Consider the following 22,303-nt stretch of genomic DNA (forward strand, 5'->3'; position numbering starts at 1 on the left):
GGCCAGACTGGGCCAGTGCTTCTAGACGGGACAGGCCAATACACCCGTGTGCCGCTGTGGGGACTTTTTTACTTGGCGGATGAATATTTTACGAACGCATGAAGGGCTAAATGGTGAGAGCGCGATTGGTAAGGGCAGCAACGCGGGCCGGGTGAGCCCTCACCAGTCAGTACCCCCAAGAGCACTGGGTATAAAGACGCCCTGTCGTGTTATTCGCCCGAGCAGAGCCCGATGCTGCCTTTGGCTCCTGTTGACGCCCTTGGGGACTCATGTGCAGATCTTCAAAGGGATTTAGGCGCCTAACTACCGATTTCAACACCTTTGAGGCTCTGGGCCTCAGGACCTCACAAGGACAGGTCTTTGGAGCGCGCTGTCTTAGGGTTACGTGCTGGTGCCCATCACAGCAGAATCTCACATCTGAACCCCCACGTCAAGGAACAAGGCTGGCGGCAGAGCCAGCCTCCCGGCAACCTACCGAGCGCAGCTGGCCGCCTGATTGGCTTCACCGCCTGATTCGTGGCAAGGCTCAGCAGACCGGCTCTCAAGCCCAAAGGCTCAAAGCTCCCAAGGGCTGTGAAAGCACCTGCTTCTTCCCAGCCCTGTTCGAGGCCTGCTCCTGCCTTGGACCCGGCCCTGCTCCTGCTTTGCCTCTCTTCAGGTAACCTGGCTCTGAGCCTCAGCTCCAATTCCTGACTTCTGGGCTCCAGCTCTGACCCTTGGCTCTGGTATCTGGTAGCTGGACTCCAGCTCCAACCACTAGGCATGACTGCCCACGTCCCAGTCACTGATACTAAGGGTTCCCCTAGGATCATAGGAATTGCCAGAGCAGATCAGAGCTGGGGTCATAGAATCATAGAATCTCAGGGTTGGAAGAGACCTCAGGAGGTCATCTCGTCCAACCCCCTGCTCAAAGCAGGACCAATCCCCCCAAAAGTCTGGTGCTCTACCAGCTGAGCTAGCCAGGCTCACACCTAGTCCAGTACCCTGTCACGGCATCAGCTGCTTGAGGGGCAGATACATGGATCTCGCTAGTGGAGAGTCAAGTTGCAGTGGGGGAGGTTTAGATTGGATATTAGGAAAAACTTTTTCACTAAGAGGGTGGTGAAACACTGGAATGCGTTACCTAGGGAGGTGGTGGAATCTCCTTCCTTAGAGGTTTTTAAGGTCAGGCTTGACAAAGCCCTGGCTGGGATGATTTAACTGGGAATTGGTCCTGCTTTGAGCAGGGGGTTGGACTAGATGACCTCCTGAGGTCCCTTCCAACCCTGATATTCTATGATTCTATGATTCTATGATGAGATAAACTGCCCCTGGGGCTAGTTCACTCCTAACCCCCCTTAGTAAGAGACTGGGGCACACCATGTCTCGGGGTGAATAATGTATAATATCTTATGGTTTTTATGGTGGCCCTCAGAGTTTTCTTGCTGCTCCAGATGGTTTCAGTATGTTAATTTTATATGTATTTGCTCAAATAAAAATGTGGCCATGGTTTGCCCCTTCCACCAGTATTCCAGCAAGCAAGGGCCACAGCTGGAGAATTCCTGGGAACAGGCAAGTATTTACACCAAACATCTGATTCTAAGAGTTACAGTCATCCTATCAGGGAACAGAAACCATACCATGTGACTCAAGCACCCAATCAAAACTAACTAAGCTCTTGTCTTTTAATGCAACCAACTGATCACAAAGTATCTACAGACCAGTGGCAGAGCTGGAATTAGAAGCCAGGTCTGCTGAGTCCCAGTTCTGTGCGCCATCTCCTAGACGGCGCTGCCCGTGTTTAGGGGAATAAAGGTTATACCTGTATAAGCATCTTTATACCTGTATACCTGCATCCACAGTAAGAGGTTGGACCCTCTCAAACTGATACAGGGAAAGTGGCATGGAAAGGGTGCCCTAAGGGGTTATTACAACATGCTTTGGGGATGCTGTTTGTGTGCAAGGTGCTGTACAAACTACAACCGGAGGTCTTGCGTTTATAAGAAAGTTATGGGCTGCTGAGCCCAGGTACCTGCCTATTCCAAGTGAATCTAATACTTCCTAGGCGATTAACAGCAGGACACCCGGATTTCTTAGAGCAGCTGTTTGGGGTGATAAGAAGGGACAAAGCCCCACGTGTTCAGGACAGTGACTTACAAATCATGTGCATCCCCTTCCCTTCCCTCCAGTGATTTTATTGGTGTTTGATCTTTAAGGGACGCTCTCCCAGCCTGTGCTCTGCAGCCTGTCACTGCAGCCCTCCATTGCACACAGGGGCTGGCTTTTCTTCGGCCCTGAATGTGCCCTTCCAGCTGCTGTCTCCTCTCATCAGCTCCAGAAGCAGCTTCTGTTTTCAATGCCTAGGGCTGCTGGCCCAGGATCTCTCTTCTGCTGTGAGAACAGCTTTTGTTTGTTCTGAAAGTAGCCGCTCTTTCCCTGCCACTGACAACCATACTGCACTTCAGGCAGATGTCAGAGGTCCCTAATTCAGCTATTCTTCATCTCCAGCACTGCCAGCGCCCGAAGAATAGCCGACTTTCAGGCTTCTTTCATCCCAGTGAGGTCGCCGTTGGATCCTAGAGCTTGGCCTTACAAAATAGCCCTGCCTGGAGAGCTTAAAAAGCCAAATGTGGGTGAATTAAACAGCCCTAAGAACGAGGCCATGTTAAACAGTTAACAAATGCTGCTCAACCCTCCGTGGGGCTTGCAGAGCACAAAGCCGGCGGCCCGTCTCTGGAAGCCTTGGAGCAGTTGCTCCGAGCCTTCACAGGGAAGGAAGAAATGAAAGCGGGGGTGGGTGGGAATTGAGAATCTGCCTCTTTCCCTTTTAGCCCAAGCTGCGCTAGACAAAGAGTACGAATTTCCCACTGACTCCTCCTGATTGCACGTCGCTCGCCAGAAATGCACCTGTTCGGTGCGAAGGGAGAGTTAATCCAAAAACCACTTGGCCTGCGGTCTGGCTGCAGTTTACAAACTCTACAGGGCCCGCCCGTAGAGGGGCGGCCTCACGCCAAACCCAGTTGTCACCGGAAGTGGAGTTGGTGAAGTCCACCCAGTGCTGGGGAGGCGTCTTTTAGATGGTCTTACAAATGCACATGTGATGAAGCTGCCTCTCTGCAATCTCCCTGCAGCATCTTGTGAACACGCTCCTCTCCATCACCTCCTCCCCTCAGCAGCCCTGCAGCGCTGCTCTGCCTTTTAAGGACCTCGTCCTTTACTTCAGTGGGAGCTGAGTGTGCTCAGCACCTTGCTGGCTCGGTCCCTTTGACAGCTGCCCTGCTCCACCCCCGAAGAGGCTGCATTTCAGTGGTGAGCGACGTGCTTCTGAGACAATGTTTATTAAGCCTGTTGGAATCCTTTGCGATGAAAGGAGCGCCGTAAACCGAAACAAGCGCCCAGAACTGACACAAAGCCTGTGATATCTCTCAGGTAGGCAGGAAAGGGACAAGCAGAAATGATGAAGCGGTTGCTTCAAGAACCTGATTGGTCAGCTTGTGCATTTGGAAGCTCACAGCAGGATTAAGAGTAGCTAGGGGGATCATGGACAGAAAATATCTTTGCAAAAGTGGCCTCTTGGCATTTCCATATTTAGCTACTGTCAACTTCAGTCTTTCTAGTGATTGGCCTGACTAGCCTGCGAGCCAGTCCTGGCACCCCTCTTGATCACCCTGCCCACACACACACCTTCTGAGCCTAAAGTCTAGGTCTCCCTTGGCACGGTTAACTGGCAGAACCCTCTGCCGCAAGTGCTGGCATGTCTAAGGTAGCCAGAGCCTGCAGGCATGCACTTTTATATAGTTCCCTTGGGAGCTACAGGATTCTGGGTAACGTAGTTCCTCACACACTGCAAATTCCTTAAAACTCCAATATCCCCTTCTCTCAGCCAGCTTTGCTTATCCCATCTCCGCTCTGCAGCATCCACAATGAGCATGCTGGCTGCAGCAGTCAAAGGGGAATAAATCCCAGTTGTTAGTCACCAGTTTCCAAGGCCTACAGGTGCCTTCAGGCCATCACCCCCTAAATTAAGGAGCCCTGGCCTTTTCCAGCCCTTTTAATGTCACCCGTGAGCTTGTGAATCAGATTCAGCCGGGCTCCCTGGAGTGTTGTTAAGTGTCCTCGGTTCCCTTTTGTGCCCTTCCCAGGCTCCTGGCAACCAGAAGTCAAAAGGTTGGAGGAAAAGGCCCTTTACATTTTGTAATGGAGTTTGAATGTGATTTCTCTCCTTGAGCCAACCTCCTTAACTCCCGGGAGATTGCAGCAGAGGATGCGAATCTGGGGGCTCGTGAATTAAAGGAACCTAATAAGCGTCCCTCAATATTTTGCTCTCATCCGAATTATCTTCCCTGACACCCCGGCCGTTAATTGGCTGCTGGGGGGATTTGTTGAGACCTGGCCACCCAGATCTCTAGACAGAGCCAGACTTTGTTCTCAACCCACAGGAATCAGCCTATGTCCATTTACCTGCTGCACACAGAGCTCAGTGGAGCTACGCTGGTCTCCGCCGGCTGGGCCTACGTGCTCGTGATGACTCAGGGCCTGGGACAGCATGTTCACAGCAAGGAAACGAGGCAAAGGTGTGCCAGCAATGCAGAGGGCAGAGCCTTGCTGCCCGGGCATTGTGGCTGGGGGACCACTCTGTCCTTCGCTGGGACTTCTTCTTTAGCCACTTGCAGAAGCTAGTATCACCGGACTGGGAGGCCCGGAACTGGAAGAGACTTCCAGCCTCAGCAGCTGCGTGTTCCTGTTAGATAAAGGTGATGCTGATTTTGTCCGGTTCCCCCATCTCCGGCTTCCAATGGCAACAAGGATTTCATGAGGATTTCAAAGTTCTACCCAAAATGTAAGCCAATCCAGGGCCAGTTCCCCCCCCCGCCCTCCCCCCACCGCTGGTGGAAATCGGCGTAACTCTACTGAAGCAAATGGAACTATGCCAGTTTACACCTAGTGAGGATCTAGCTCAGTGTTTAATGGGGGTGGCGGGGTGCGGGCAGTCGGTCACCTGATCTCCCAACCACAATCGCTGGCCAGCTGAAAGGTATTGGACATTGGGTATCCAGAGCGGCGCTGAGTGAATAGACCATTACTGGCATGACATTCATATCTGGGAATTCTAACATCCCTTAAAGGGTGCAAGTCTGTACGTCAGGACTCCTGGGTTCCATCCCCTGCTCTGCCACTGATTTGTTGTGTGCTTTGGGCAAGTCACTGCCCTTCCGTGTGCTTCACTTTCCCCATCTGCAGAGTGGGGATACTAATACGGGCCTGTTCTCCTGCGGGGCACTAGGAGGACTAATGTTTGTGGACTCCTTTGCAAGGGCAAAGTGTTATGATAAAGGTTTGCATCCAAATCCACGTGACACTCAGGTCATGACAAAACCACAGGAATTTTTGTCAAACTTGACTGGGCTCATGAAACTTCTGCCCAAACCTGACGTGAAACTCACAGCCATCTCTGGCGAGACACAAACTTTCCCAGTCTGAGCTTGGTGGGAGATTTTCCCAATGCCCTCTAGTGGTGGTTATGATCAAATCACCCCTTCGTGTGTGGAATGCCTGTGGGACTTGCTACCCAAAGTCCTTAACAGGAAGCTGGGTGTGTTTGTGTTGGACAGTGGACAGATAAAGCAGAACTGTGGATTGTTAGCAGTGTCTCCCAGTCCTTCCTTAGTAAACAAATAAATGATTAAACCCATTATGTGTGTAAGCAACCGCACTTGGGCCATCAGTGGGGACAGGAACCCAGGACCTTCAGCACTGCCAGGACAAACCTCTATCCCTTGAGCTAAAAGAGTAGCTCCTCTACTGGGCTACTGTAGCAGCCCCTTTAGCCCCTTATGTGAAGCAGCTATAAAAACAGGACAAAAGTTCATGTTCTCCTAGTGGGGATCACATGTGCAATCCACACCTCTAGTTGCATAAGAAAACACAATGGATCTTTTGCATAAAACAAACACTCCCAAATACATAGTTCCCAGAGCTCAACAAAGCTCACCAGATCCCTTCTGAATTTCACTGTCACTGTACTGGGTTGAAATGAAGCCAAACCTGAAAGGGAAATTCAAAGAGGTATGAGACAGTCTGATGGGCTCCCTGGGATGCAACCTGGACTGTGGGACCGCTGAGCCCTCCAAAACCCACCAGCCTGGGGTATCCCTCACACTGTGATGCTGATGTCAAGCTTTTACACGCCTCTGACAGGATGTCACTTACACAAACACCCTCAGGCAGGGACACACCCAACTCAGTTACAGGAATCATCTCCCAGCCACTCACGAACCAACAATAGAGAGCCCAAGTGATGATGTCACTTCCCTTCTTTTATACTTTCTTCCAGCTTGCTGGAAAAATTCTTGGGGTGACGTGAAGGTCAGGCAGTCCCCATTGGTCAAGCAGTCTCTAGTGCATCCATGCCTTCTCTAAGCAGTTTCTGGAACAGTGGATTCTTTTCTTGATGGGTATTGATGAGCCGTTAACGCTGTCTGGCTATTGATGGAGACTCCTTTGTTGTAGCTGAAAGGCTGGTTGTGGGTGTTCCCAGCCTCACCGCATATTTCGAGAGCACATACAGCAAAACTTCATAATTTTCCATACAATGCTAGCGCATATGATCCAACAGGATATTGATATTCAATAGAATAAGACTTAAAAATGCTACCTCACAAGGCATACTATTCACAAAACACATCACAATCGTATGACAGTGGTGAATATGGGGGGTTCAGGGGGCTACTTTTAGACACAGAGTGCCACAAACAGTTATTTCAAATCTAGGCCTGGTGCTAGAGAAGAGTCATCCCCTACAGGCAGATTATTCTGTCATTATTTTTATTGAGTATCTGTCTTACCAAGACACCTAGGAGCCCCAGCCATAGACCAGGGACCCCCTTGTACTAGGGGCTGTGCAAACATGGAACAACGTGAGGTTTTGGCACCTTCCTCTGAAGCAGCTGGTGCTAGCCCCTGGCAGAGATGGGACACTGAACTAGATGGAGCCAGAATGGCAGTTCCTGTTCAAGTTGAAACTTCTCTAGTCAACAAGCAGAGGCAAGGTCAAAACAAGCTTCCCCAGCTCGCAGCTTTGCGATACTACATTACTTATGAGCAGGGTCCTCCCCAGCCAGGACTGGTTTCAGAATCCAGAGCTATCAATAAAAGGAATCATCAAACAGGCTGGAAGGGACCTCAAGAGGTCATCAAGTCCAACCCCCGGCGTTGAGGCAGGACCAAGACAACCTAGATCATCCATGACAGGTGTTTGTCCAGGCTGTTCTTAAAAACTTCCAGAGATGGGAATCCCACAACCTCCCTTGGAAGCATGTTCCAGAGTTTAACTGCCCTTAGAGTTAGAAAGTTTTCCCTAATATCTAACCTAAATCTGCCTTGCTGCAATTAAACCCATCACTTCTTGTCCTGCCTTCAGGGGACATGGAGAACAATTGATCACCATTCTCTTTATATTTATATTAGGGCTGTCGATTAATTGCAGTTAACTCACGCAATTAACTCAAAAAAATTAATCGCGATTATAAAAATTAGTCCAATTTTATTACAAATATTTGCACTGTAAAAAGGATAAACAAAAGAAATAGTACTTTTCTATTCACCTCAGACAAGTACTGTAGTGCAGTCTCTGTCATGAAAGTACAACTTACAAATGTAGAATTTTTTTTTACATGACTGCACTCAAAAACAAAACAATGTAAAACTTCAGCGCCTACAAGTCCACTCAGTCCTACTTCTTGTTCAGCCAATCGCTCAGACAAACGAGTTTGGTTACATTTAAGGGAGATAATGCTGCCCACTTCTTAATTACAGTGTCACCTGAAAGTGAGAACAGGCACTCGCATGGCACTGTTGTAGCTGGTGTCGCAAGATATTTACATGCCAGATGCGCTAAAGATCCATATGCCTCTTCATGCTTCGGCCATCGTTGCAGAGGACTTGAAGGGGGAAGTTGGCCGGTGCCTTCTATTCTGCGACCCAGTACTGGGTCGCGACCCACAGTTTGAAACCCACTGGTCTATACAGCTATTTTACTGTCCTGGCGCAGGCCCTGCTACGACAAGCCCAGCTTGCTCCCAGCTGCAGCGTAGATACACCCTAATTGACTTGCCTGCAGCCCCACAGCGAGTCAGGAATGGACGCTACATCTCCTGCTCCCACCGCCCCACCACGCTGCCATCTTCATCTGCATTAGCAAGCTCTAGATTTGCCAGCTGGTTTTCGGCCGCTTTCCTCAGTGGTGTCGCCCACCCCCCGCAGATAATTTTCTCCCAGTTGCTCTCTGCTCTCCCTGCTCCCCCAGCCCAAAGACTGTCTGCCACTTCCAGAGCTGCGCGTAAGCCAGAGAGCACCCTGCCTTGGGACAGTCAGAGTCCTCACTTCCTGCAGCCTCCCCCCATGCAGCTGATCCCCGCCTTCACCCAGCCACGAAGCTGGCAGGAGCCCTGTGCTCTGGAACTGCCGCACACATCAGCTTGGTTTGCAATTCCCATATCTTCTCAGCCTAGGTTGGGGGGGGGAGGGGAAGGAGGTTGTTGCTTTCCCAGAATCCAGGGGCGGGTGGGGGCCTAAGAACCCTCTCTCACGTCCCACCCCTGCTCCTGGAGGCTTCGCTCATTTCTCACTCCACCAGCTGAACACGGGGGGCCCCAGCCAGCTCATTGTGAGCGACCGCGCATCACGCCTGTTAGTCTTATTAAAGGGCACCTATGAGCCCGTGACGCTATGGATTAACTCCTCCTGTGCCAGAGGCTCCCACATGCTTCCCTGGAGTGCTGAGCCGGTGGCATCAGGAATAACTGGCTCCAAAAGCCTCCCAGGGGTTTGCTTGGGCACAGCGAGATTTTGAAAAGCCGCTGCAAAAAAAAAAAAAAAAAATGCTATCTACAATATACACACTCCCTGTCCTGTGCCTCTTAGCTCTCCATCGTCACTAGGGGAGTCGCTGCCCATTGCACGGAAGTCGTCCAGCTCAGCGCTGGTCTCACACACTGAGGCTGCGTGAGAATCGCCCCCAGGGGGCGCTGGTTTCTCAGTAAAGCCACCAATAAATCAGTTATTCATGACGGGTGAAATTCCCCCCACCCATGAGGGACCCCACTCCACCCCTCATTTTGAGACTTGAATGTTGCCTTGGCCTTCAACTTCCAGCCATTGGGTTGTGTCGTCCCGCCCGCCGCTGGACTGCAGAGCCCAGTATCAGATACGTGTTCTCCCGGCCCTTTACCTGACCCGCCTGCATACAAACTAGCTCTGCAGAGACGCACGTACCCTGCTGCAGTCTGGACACAGTCTGCAATGCTGCATTAACACTGGAGGAGAGATGGGATCAGATGGGGTCAGCTACATTGTTAGCTCCAATTAGTATCCCATTTATAGTAGGGAGGCTAATTAATCACTAGGGCAACGTACCCAGGTGGAGGGACTCTCCATCTTGTGAAAGCTTTCACTCTCCTTCTAGAAAGTATGCTCTGGCTCAAGCAGGAGTCTAGACTTGATGCAGGAATCACTAGGTGAGTTTGGTGGGCCGTGCTATCCAGGTGGTCAGTCCGGATGATCTTAATGCGCCCTCCTGGCCTTAAACTCCAGGAACACACACACTGGGTCTATGAAACCTCGTCACAAACCAGAACAGCCTGTTGTTGCCTTCAGCTCCTGTTGACCCTACTGGGTCATCAAAGGAGATCATCAAAGGGATGTAGGTGCCTAACTATTGCTTTTTAATGGGAGTTAGCTAAACACCTTTGAGGCTCTGGGCCTGAGGACCTCTCAAGAACAGGCCTTTGGAGCATGCTGTCTTAGGGTTTTGGGCTGGTGCCCATCACAGCAGTGTCTAGAGAAGAGCTCTGATCCTCTGTGTGTTCCTGGAATCACGAGAATTCCCAGAGCAGATCAGAGCCAGGGTCTATGTGGCCCAGAACCCTTTCACAACAGAGATCAGCACCAGCTGCTTCAGAGGAAAACATCTCCCCTTAATGGACCAGTATGGGATAACCCACCCCCGGAGAAAGTTGCCACCTGACACCTCTGGGATTGGATTATGTTCTCTAGCAGGTGGGCTTGCCTCTCGTGTTCAAAATGTGAGGGTTTTTTTTAAAAAAAGCTTCACTAATGTCACGCTGGCTGTTCTCACTGTCCATAGAAACGCCCAGTCCTTTTGGTCTCTGTATCTTGTGGCAATGAGTTCTTCAGGCCCATGGCTGAAATCTTTGAAAACTCATGGCGATCGGGGGAAGTCCTGGACGACTCGAAAAAGGCTAATGTAGTGCCCATCTTTAAAAAAGGGAAGAAGGAGGATCCTGGGAACTACAGGCCAGTCAACCTCACCTCGGTCTCTGGAAAAATCATGGAGCAGGTCCTCAAGGAATCAATTCTGAAGCATTTAGAGGAGAGGAAAGTGATCAGGAACAGTCAGCATGGATTCACCAAGGGCAAGTCATGCCTAACTAATCTAATTGCCTTCTATGACGAGATAACTGGCTCTGTGGATGAGGGGAAAGCGGTGGATGTGTTGTTCCTTGACTTTAGCAAAGCTTTTGACACGGTCTCCCACAGTATTCTTGCCAGCAAGTTAAAGAAGTATGGGCTAGATGAATGGACTTTAAGGTGGATAGAAAGCTGGCTAGATCGTCAGGCTCAACGGGTAGTGATCAATGGCTCCATGTCTGGTTAGCAGCCGGTATCAAGTGGAGTGCCCCAAGGGTCGGTCCTGGGTCCGGTTTTGTTCAATATCTTCATAAATGATCTGGAGGATGGTGTGGATTGCACCCTCAGCAAGTTTGCAGATGACACTAAACTGGGAGGAGTGGTAGATACGCTGGAGGGTAGGGATAGGATACAGAGGGCCCTAGACAAATTGGAGGATTGGGCCAAAAGAACTCTGATGAGGTTCAACAAGGACAAGTGCAGAATCCTGCACTTAGGACGGAAGAATCCCATGCACCGCTACAGACTAGGGACCGAATGGCTAGGCAGCAGTTCTGCAGAAAAGGAGCTAGGGGTTACAGTGGATGAGAAGCTGGATATGAGTCAACAGTGTGCCCTTGTTGCCAAGAAGGCCAATGGCATTTTGGGATGTATAGGTAGGGGCATTGCTAGCAGATTGAGGGATGTGATTGTTCCCCTCTATTCGACACTGGTGAGGCCTCATCTGGAGTACTGTGTCCAGTTTTGGGCCCCACACTACAAGAAGGATGTGGAAAAATTGGAAAGAGTCCAGCGGAGGGCAACAAAAATGATTAGGGGACTGGAACACATGACTTATCAGGTGAGGCTGAGGGAACTGGGATTGTTTAGTCTGTGGAAGAGAAGAATGAGGGGGGATTTGATAGCTGCTTTCAACTACCTGAAAGGGGGTTCCAAAGAGGTTGGCTCTAGACTGTTCTCAGTGGTAGCAGATGACAGAACGAGGAGTAATGGTCTCAAGTTGCAGTGGGGGAGGTTTAGGTTGGATATTAGGAAAAACTTTTTCACTAGGAGGGTGGTGAAACACTGGAATGCGTTATCTAGGGAGGTGGTGGAATCTCCTTCCTTAGAAGTTTTTAAAGTCAGGCTTGACAAAGCCCTGGCTGGGATGATTTAGTTGGGAATTGGTCCTGCTTTGAGCAGGGGGTTGGACTAGATGACCTCCTGAGGTCCCTTCCAACCCTGATAGTCTATGATTCTATGATTCTATGAAATTGCCATGGCTGCTGAAATGACGTGTGTGACGGAAAAGTATGAGCCCAATTTATTTCCCAGTCATAGCTGGTGATGATTTTGTTTTGGATTGTAACCATTTCTTTCCATCAGTCTCTCTTCTTTCTAGTGGGATCTCCGTCCTTTTTTTAACTCACCCTTTGTTTGTTTCAGTACCAGGGCCATGTGTTATACAGGAGCAGTGGTTTAAGATACAACTAGTAAACCGGGGTACCCTGCACCTTTGAGGGCAGAGGCGCTGCGATTTCTGTCAGTAGCCAGTGTCAGGGGCTGGATATCACAGGGGAGTGCTTCAAGAGAGTTGGGGACTGGGGAGCACCTTTTGCTAACTGTAAGGCAAAGACAGGGAGGGCACAGCCCAGAGGAAAGTAGCTGAAAGGCTGGCAGTTTTAGGGAGCTGACCCCCAGTCCCCACAAGTAAGACTCTCTCCTGCTGGAGGCAAAGGGATAACAAGGTGCCTCACAGGCCTGGCTACCCTGAGAACCATCACACTCACCCCTCACATAATCTGCCAGATTCATCATTTCTTTTCCGCACACAATTGGCCCGTGGCACTCGCTGCCACAAGAGGTCATGGAACCATAATAGGGATGAGACGTTTACAGGTGATGGGAACTTAGAACAGTAAAGACTAAAACAATAATCGGGAGTTTTGAGGCTGACATAACCTGGCCTACTTCAGGGCCCCTCTGCCGGATGGATCAGGAGGAAACTCCCTGGGGGCAGGTTATCCCATCAGTGCAGGGATTCTTACACCTTCCTCCGAGGTACCTGGTTTTGGTCACTGTTAGAGCTGGGACACTGGGCTAGACGAACCATGGGCTCACCCTGCATGACAGTTCTTGTGTTCCCAGGTGCCTGGGTACATTATATGCCAGGCTTCTCACTATCACCCCTTTTTGTTCCTCTTCTCCCCACGGCCCCCCCTCCCAAACTCATACCAATATGTGAGACACGGTGGTGAATCTACTCCACGTTGCATCTCCATAGTTCTATCCAGCCGGGGTTGCACTGCCACCAGGAGGAGGGTGTGGTAATAACCAAGCTCCGCCCACAGCATAAGCTCCTCCCACTTGTGATGCTGCTCACAGTAGATTGCTCTGTGTGCTCCAAGAGCGATCAGGCATCTCTCCAGGCTTGCGGAATTGGGTTCCCCCACAGATCATCTGCCAACTCCTTGCTGAAATGCATCCCTTCCTCTAGCGAGATAACAGGTGTGACATGTTTCAACAGCCCCTGCCATCGGAGGGGGCTCAACGGTCTCTGCACAGTGCTGGTCAGCTGCATCACCCCAACGAGAAAACTGATGCCCCAAGCGTTCCCACAGTAACCCAGCAAGTCAGCAGCAGAACAAGGCTAAAGCCCAGCGCTAGACACCCCTCCCCTCCCAGCACTGGGGAAAGCCCTTCGAAATCCTGACTCCCAGCTCCAGGCACTAGACCCCACTCCCCTCCCTGGGCTGACGGGCTGGGAATAGCCCTCCCCAGCCTGGCTCGAGTTGTACAGCACCCTTTTGTAGCATGCTTTTGTCTTTCCCCACTTGACATGCGCACAGACCGTGCTAGTGTGAAGTAGAGCAGCCGGCAGTAATCTAGCTAGCTAGGAACTTATTCTGGCCCCCAGCAGTGCAGTATCTGGAGGTAGGGAAGTATCAGTATTCCCATTTACACTCTGGGAACTGACACACAGAGGGTCTAAATGACTTTCCTGGGGTCGCCCAGTATGTCTGTAGCAGAGCCAGGACCTGAACCACCATCTGCTGAGTGCCAATCCAAAGCCTAAGCCACAAACCCCTCTGGGCCTGTTTCACTTGTAAGAGCCCAGATGTTTGGGGGTGAAGTGCTCTCCCATGGCCTTCAGCAAGGAATCCTGCTGCCTTCCCGCAGCTGCTTTTATTGGCACCATCAGTCGCTGTCCTTTTCCCTTCCCAGCTGCCTGGTTGGGTGCATTCTCCATGCAGAACCAAGGACGATGGAGCTAAGCAAAATGTGAATCTGTCGTGCGATCCGTGGAGAATAGTGGAGAGGAGGCTTGTCGTGAGAAGGGTGCTGCCCCTTACAGGTCACAAGGGGATTTAACACACAGACGCCGCTCGGGGCACTATTCATACGCGGTAGAGAGAGCCTGGCCGGCAAACAGGTGTGGGGATTTGTGTGTGACTTCAGTGTCACTGTGAAGCCAGGGATATGTTCACACTTCCTAAAGTCAATCCTGCATCCTTGACCCTTGTGCGGATGTATCCAAGGGGCCCCAGATCTGCTCACTGCAGTTCTAAGGCCTTGTAGCACTTTGCAAACTAACTACGTCAGGCATTTCATGACTGAGGCATTGGATTGAATTTCTATGCATAGCAAATAAGGCCTGGAATGTATCTGGTAGGAAGAGAGACGTGAATAAGGAGGCATATCCAGCTGTTAGTGGCTTTCCAATAGCAATGTTCCTATTGCTCAGACTCACTCCATATTTTCCAGGAACACTGGTTAGTGTTTGCAAATTGCAGAGCACCACCTGGAATAATCTTCTCCACCTTCCCCCAGTATCAGACAGCTGTCCCGTCCCCTGCACCCCGCCCCAATACCCGGAATAATACTCCCTGCTATTGAGCAGCTGTGGCCATGTTTGCAATGAGGCTCACGTCAAATCTGGGCCGCTTAAGACAACTAGGTGACCCCAAAATGGAGGCACCCAAGTTTAGCGATCACTGTTGAATGGTACTTGGCTTTGGTCTCGTTCATTTAACTCAAATGCCTGACAAGCAGTTGGGAGGGAAAATGTCTTTGTTAAAATAAACAAATAAATTATAGCGCCAACCCTTCAGGTAAGGGCTCCCTAACCCCCAGGGTGATCGCGAAGAAAGGCAGAGAAGCCGATTCAGTCCCATTGTGGTCTCCAGTGCAACCATTAAGACCAGCAATGGTTGTGGTCTGTTGAGAGTGGGCATTTGGTTTTAGTTCTGTCTTGGAAAACAGTCGAGACTGACCAGCCTGACCCCTTGTGCCCCAGAGGGGCTGGGGGAGGTATTCCAGCTGCTGCCCTCACTCTGGGCTTCCTTCCTTCCACTGGCGCGAATGGGTGCTGACCCCTGCCCTGTGACTGCTAACCCCGACCTGTCTTTCAGCAGTGCTCCTGTGCCTTGCCCCTTTACGACAACAGCGATATGCTGAATCTGCACAATGCCAGCTGCCCTGGCCATCCCCCATTCCTGGCCAGCACCCCCCACTGGGGGGGCTTAGCCCTGACTGGCTGTGATCTCCAGCACAGGGCAGGCTGTGGCTGATTCCCAGCACCAGGGGCTGCTTTAGGGAGTTATTATTTGTCAGAAGCCAGCTTCCTTCCCTCTGGTTTTTACAGCTCTTTATAATCATCCTTCTCGCTTTTCATCCACTTCAAGGAAAATATCACAATCCCCATTTTTAAACTGGGCAAAGTGATGTGATCTGCAACAAGTCAGTGGCAGCATTAGGATTAGAACCTATGCCCCAGGCCAATGCCACGCCCACCAGGCCACACTGCCTTTTCCTGATCTCCTTCACTGATGTAATGCAGCCTGCTGATGTCTTTTGCCTTTCACTCATTGTGGACAAGGGAAATAGACCGGTCAGTTTCAATTTTATTTCTTGTCAGTTTCACATTCAAGTTCTCATGCACTAGCCCAGTGCTGGTGTAGGGAAGGAAGCAAATCCAAAGCAAAGCTGGTTTGACTCTGGAACTAACAATAAAAACAAAACCATGAATTGATCCTAGGTTCAGTAAAATAGCAGCCTTAAATGCAGAGCCAAAACTGACCTGACAATGTCCTGGGGACCCATTTTCCTGGGAGCAAGCGCTTATATTGTTCTCGCTTAGGCAGCTACACTGGGCATATTATGTTTCAAGAGAGGGTGGGGGGGAGTATATTGCAACTTTGGAGTCCCCTGGGGATTGTCAGCCCTGTGTCTAATCCCTAAAGGATGAAGTGGGCTGTACAATAGCTGGCAAACCCGGCTGGCTGCGCTGTACCAACTCCATAAACACCCCACAAAAGGAGCCACCTTCAGGGGTCGTCCCTCTGAAAGGCCGAGGTTGTGGTGAAGAATTTCTTTTTTCATGTAGATTCACTGCTCTCTCTCACACAAACACACCCAGGCATATTCTGCTGCTGTGGCTGTCGGCCTGCGCCCCCCGCCTGGCCAAAACTAAAGGGAGAGGGGAGAGCCCCCCCATCAGCCCACAGCACTCCAGACACAAACAAGAGGATTATTCATGTGGGCAGGCTTCAGGCTTGTGATGATTTCAAGATAAACACATTTCCCTCTGCCGAGCCAGCCCCGGGCCCTGCCACCGGGCCTCGTTTGGGGAGGCACACACAATGTGCGCCACAATTAAGAGCCATTTGTTTACTAATGAGACACGCACTGTGAAACTGGGGCAGGCAGAGTCGCAGCTGCTTTAAGGGGATGTGGGGAGATGGGGAGAGTCACCAGGGCTCCCTCGGCCAATGTGAGGGGCCGGGCCAGCCCTGAAACCCACCTGGGTCTCTCTGCCCCCTGCGGTCAGCGCCTGGCCTCTGTGCAGGGTCATAAGGGAGCGGAAGGGCAGACGGAACCTTCCTCCTCTCTGGGACTGGGCAGGGTCCAGCTCACAGATCACACCCCATGAGCACCCCGTGGTGTGCTAGGTCCCTGCACCCAACAGGGACAGGGTGGAGGCAGAGCCATAGTGGCTCCAACGAGGGCCTGTGCCTTGATGGCACAACCTGGAACAGACAAGTGTTCAAGAACAGACAAGCCTGAAGCTCAGATTGATCCTCCCCCTGCCTTGGAGAAGTTCACAGCCAGCTCTGTTCAGTAACAGCAGCCATTCTCCCTCCGGTGGGGCAGCCAATGCTCCCAGCTAGGACAAAGTCACGGTTCACTCTTCAGGGTCACTTTTCTGCCCTAGTTTTTTCCTTTCCTCTTCTCCTCTTGACTCTTCCTGTGTCTTAATTTATATTGTAATGTCCTTCAAGTAGGTCATCTTTACCCTTCCTAGCTACCCTGCAGCATTTGTGTTGTAATTCACAGATAGCAAGGATGCCAGGGTGAAGAAGCAAAGTATAAATGCCGGGGGGGGGGGGAGAGAGTACGCATGGAGGTAGATAGATAGATAGATAGATAGATAGATAGATAGATAGATAGATAGATAGATAGATAGCATGGAGAGAGAGAGAGATGGTAACATATTTTTACCCCTTCCCAGCTATTTCTGTTTCTTGTATGCAAGGTACTTCATAAATTAATCAAAGTGGCATGAACAAGAAAAAAAGATTTCTCCCCTGCCAGCCTTTAAAGAGAGCATGTGCTCTTTCCTGACTACCAGCAGCGGCAAAGTGAACTAGAAGGGACTCTCTGAGCAAATCCTTGTCATATGCATGTTACCATCATGCCTTTGCACATATTCTTTTGCCACCACCGAGTGGCTTTAGGAGCTGCATGGCCGTGACTGACAAGGTGCCTGGAAGAGTTTTCGTATGCAGTAACATGTCCTTGAAACAGGAGGGTCTTTTCAAAGTGGAATCGCAGTTGATGGGATGCCAGACACCCTTAGAATCATAGAATATCAGGGTTGGAAGAGACCTCAGGAGGTCATATAGTCCAATCCCCTGCCCAAAGCAGGACCAATCCCCAACTAAATCATCCCAGCCAGGGCTTTGTCAAGCCTGACCTTAAAAACCTCTAAGGATGGAGATTCTACCACCTCCCTAGGTAACGCATTCCAGGGCTTCACTACCCTCCTCGTGAAAAAGTTTTTCCTAATATCCAACCTAACCCCCCCCCCCACCCACTGCAACTTGAGACCATTGCTCCTTGTTCCCCTTCCTCCCCTTTTTCTGGTTAAAGTAACATGGGCTAAGTGAGCTGTTGTGTTGTATACCTCGGATTGCCTCCGAGGAAACTGCAGGAAGAACTACAGCAGGAGTGGGCTGGTCAGTATCTTCAGAGGTGTCAGAGTCTTCACTTAAATGTTAGCCTGGCGTGATGAAACAAATGCGTTCCCAGCTCTGGATCTATTTTCTCTCACTTTTGGCTGGATGAAGCAAGAAGACAATTCAGATTCTTTGACAATGCCTGAAATACAATATGGCAGTGCTGATGGCACTGGGCCTGGCACCAGCCAGAACCAGGCCAGGCCTTCCACCACCTACGTGTTGATTCATAGATTTATGGATTCCAAGGGAAGACGGGGCCACTGTGATCATCTAGTCAGACCTCCTGTGTAACACAAGCCAGAGACCTGCCCCAGAATAATTCCTCGAGCAGAGCTTTTAGAAACGTCCAATCTGGATTTCAAAATTGTCAGGGATAGAGAATCCACTGCGACCCCTAGTGAATTGTTCCAACAGTTAATAACTCACAGTAAAAAACTGATGCCTTATTTTCCAGTCTGAATTTGTCTATCTTCAACTCCCAGCCATTGGATCGTGTTAGACCTTCCTCTGCTAGACTGAAGAGCCCATCGTTAAATATTTGTTCCCCATGTAGGTACTTACAGACTGTGATCAAGTCACCCCTTAATGTTGGTGCACAGGCAAACAGTGATGACTGGTGGCTCCCTTTCCATTCCAAAGAACCATCCCCCTCAAATATCCTTCACACTGTGGGATGCCACTCACGTTAGCCGGAAAGTTACCTCTGCTCCACACAACTCTGGAGTCTCTCCACTTTTATAGAAGAAACTTATTCACATCAGAAATGAAGCATCAGGACACTGAGGTTCTAAGAAGACTCACTTATACTAAAGGAATCAGTCCCACTGCATTTAAAGTGCCTTTCATTAATATGTGTGTGTGAGTATGTGTGTGTCTCACTTTAGGTGTCTGTCACTGTCACAGTTCAGGGCAACTGCATCGGTATGTCCCTCAGTGATTTAGCAAGGGCACCTGCTGTCAGGCTTTTGGACTCCTGGATCATTCCCTCTTGGATGGAGACCCCCTCACTTCCTCCCAACAAGGGTATTCCCAGGCTGAACCATTCCCTGCTTTCATTGGGTTATTCCCAGCAAAAAACAGTCTGCCTAAGCAGACCTGCTTTGCTTCCCCTCTCAGAGACAGCCCACAGTGTAATTCCCCAGTCGATAAGTGCTAAGCAAGCATATTTCATTCTTAAGGTAAAAGCACTACAGAGAAAACATTACAAACAATGAAAGAACCAACATGCATGAAAATAAGCTTACCAGAGATCCCCTCTCCCCCAGTGGTTCAGTCCAGGGTCAGGCCTTCCCATGCTTCCCTAAGGATAGGGGGCCTTTATGGACCAGAGGTCCTGTCTGTTTGCTGGATCAGAACGAAGACCCCGAGTCAGCTTAAACTCAGGCTATGTTTTCAACACTCCTTTCTCTGTTGGTTTCTAGAGACTCCAGTCTGAACCTTTGCAGAGACCATGAACAGATAATCGGCCAGACAATGGTCCCCTCCCCAAGGTGAAGCTTCAAAGGACTGATAGCTGGAGGAATTATATTATCATACTCTACCGTTCCAGAGAGGCTGCATACAATCACACCATAACATGGAAATAATTGCTGTTTAATGCAATGGACGCCAAAGGTATAGTGAACTTTATTCAGTAAGGTGTGTCCAGGAAATGGCCATCTCTCACAGTCACACATTGTGATCCACATTCAGGTAGCGGCAGGTGGAGTGGTATGGGGTGGACAAGGGTAGGACAGCTATGAAAAGGTAAATTTGTCAGTGACAGCAGCTCTCAGAAGTAACCCAGGAGTGTCCTGCCTGCAGGGTCTGGTTAGGCAATGAGAGCTTGCTCTGAGGCTGTCGCTTGATATCCCGCTTTGGAGCGGTGCTCATGAGAAGTCAAGAAGTTGTATGAACCATGAGCTATTCTTCTGGTGCAAGAGCTCCTTCTAATGGTAGTTATGAAACTCAACTGCTATATAAAAGAAGGCCCACTCACACCTGGCTGCCCCACGAATGGAAAAGATACCAGGGTACGATTAAAACTCAGACAAAATAGGAAAAATTAGGGTTCCTATGAAGCTAAACCCCACTGGAAATCAGATGTAGCTGGTGGCAACAGAGCCAGAGGAAAAGTCCCAGAGAATTTGAGATTTTTTTTACTCCTTCACCTGGTGGGGGAGCAACATTAGGAGAATGAGCTTAAGAGAAATCAGCTCGACGGGGTTTTAAAGAGATGTGGCAAGCCCTGACCCTACGAAAGGCATTTGATCCAACTCTTCTCTCCAGCACCAGCTGAGACAATAGAGCCACACGGACCAGCACCTACCGCTGTGCGACACTTGCTAGCGTAACTCATGAATAATACTTAGTTGTGTTGTGACACAGTACCTACAGGTAAAAAGAAAAGGAGTACTTGTGGCACCTTAGAGACTAACCAATTTATTTGAGCATGAGCTTTCGTGAGCTACAGCTCACTTCATCGGTGCCACTCACAGAGAGGACTAGGCACAGTCCAACCACAGAACAAACAGATGGGGACCTGACAAGCTCAGTAAAATTTGTGAGGCTGAAGACCACTATCTGATAAGTGGCAGGACCGTTTGGGGCGGTGTGTTCTAGGACGAACGCATGTTTAAAGCTGACTTTAAATCCAGTTATCTCTGTCCTTCTATTCCCCCTCACCACAATGCCTAGGCACCTCCTCACATGCCCCTATGTGGCCGGGCTGTCTTCTCCATTGGACAGCTGGGGAACTGAGGTACAGAGAGACTCAGGGACTTGCCTAAGATCACACAGGAAGCCTGGGGCAGTGTATGGAATTGAACCCTGGTCTTCTATGTTCCCGCCTCTAACCACTAAACCATCCTCCCCCTCCACCCAAGAAGCAGCTCTCTAAGGTGGAAGGAATAAGTACCAGGCTGGGGAGGGCTAAACCCTTCAGCTTTTTGGCCTCATCCAGCTGATTCTGGCCTGTCCCCCAGCCTGAGCAGAGTCTCAGATACACGACCTTTCCCACTCCGTTTGGGAGGCATTGGAAGTCCAGCACCCTAGGATTGCTGGCCAGGAGATGTTAGGAGGAACAGATGGGGCTACCATTTCCCTTGTTGGGGAAGAGCCAGAGCAGAGCAGAGCCCTGGACTCTGCGAAGTCTCTGCACAGCCTGGTATGAGCAACGTGTAATGAGAGTGAAAGCCGCACAGTAGCACTAGGGCTAACAGTTGCTCTTCCCAACAGGGTGGTGCAAAGGGAGCTAAAAGCACCTGCAGGGCCCCCGCTGGGAAGTCCCACAGTGGAGGGATCTCCCACTCCAACTCTGCTGCCGAGAATCCAGCTCAAGAAGTTCATGAGCTCCTTTGTGAAGAGGTTGGTAAGGAATTAAACCTGATCATCCAGTCAAAGAGGTGAGATTCAAACACCCCCTACTAGCCACAGACTGGACTTAAAGACCCATGGCCAAGCTGCTATCTTTCAGCAGAGCCCATGGTAAGGGGGCTCAGGGAGAAGAAAACTTGGTGTGGATCCCCTTGCAAAGTTCCTTCCAAGCCAGATTTTAGCCATGGGATGGGGCAATCTGGGTCACAGAAATTAGTGGGTGTGGATCGATCATTGACCTCCCAGGGGGCAGCATACCTATAACAGAACGTTCTTTTAGGACAACTATGTTCATAGTAAATAACAGTATAAGGGAAGAGTTTGTCTTAAAGGCAAGGCCAGTTCACAAGACAAGCAAGAAGCAGCATCAGACAAACACTGTGGATAGCCAGAAACCAGCCTGCCCACGGCATGTGCTTATGGAGCTGCTCATGGACTGGGAAGCTGGCAGGATCCCAATGGGAAACCAGTTTGTCATACTGGTGCCAGGTAGCGCTTCCCTGTTGTCACTGTGCTGCCCGACACAGGACCCACAGCAACACTGGGGACAAAAGCAGCTGCTGCTCCAAAACCGTAAGCCCCAAATATATGAGCTGAAGGAGAATCCTAGCAATAAGGGGCCTAGCAATAAGGGGCCTCAACTCCACTGTTGAGGAGTTCTGGTCCATGTAATAGAGGGCAATGGTGCAGCACAGACACTAGCCAGTCATAAGAACATAAGAATGGCCATACTGGGCCAGATCAATGGCCCCTTCAGCCCAGTATCCTGTCTTCCGACAATGGCCAATGCCAAGTGCTTCAGAGAGAATGAACAGAACAGGGCAACTATCAAGTGATCCATCCCATCGTCCAGTCCCAGCTTCTGGCAGTCAGAGATTTAGGGACACCCAGAGCGTGGGGTTGTGTCCCTGACCATCATGGCTACCAGTCCATTACACTGTAACTGGTACATCCTGATGGTATGGAAGGGGGGATGCAAACTCCTGCTGAAGTGTTAGGAGCGGACAACCAACCCAAGTAGCACTGGCCAGTAACCACGCTTAGATCTGGAATAATGCCTGACTCTGATGTATGATATCTTGGATTGGAACTGTAACGTGAGCGGCTGACCTTGGTCCCCTCCCAAAGTGTGAACAGTCAAAGGTTGTGCCATGTTATTCAGAGGGACTGTCATTTTCCTACATGGGCCAAAAGGGCCATGAAATCATTGTTCTGAGACTCCAGCCATTCTTCATATACTGTACTGGTTCTTCCAATGGGGCCCTATGTTTATAAATACGCTTAGTAAATTTCGAGCACGCGGATTCTACACCAGTAGGAAG

This window comes from Lepidochelys olivacea (assembly GCF_965140295.1).
Source record: "Lepidochelys olivacea isolate rLepOli2 genome assembly, chromosome: 22".
NCBI classification, from domain to species: domain Eukaryota; kingdom Metazoa; phylum Chordata; order Testudines; family Cheloniidae; genus Lepidochelys; species Lepidochelys olivacea.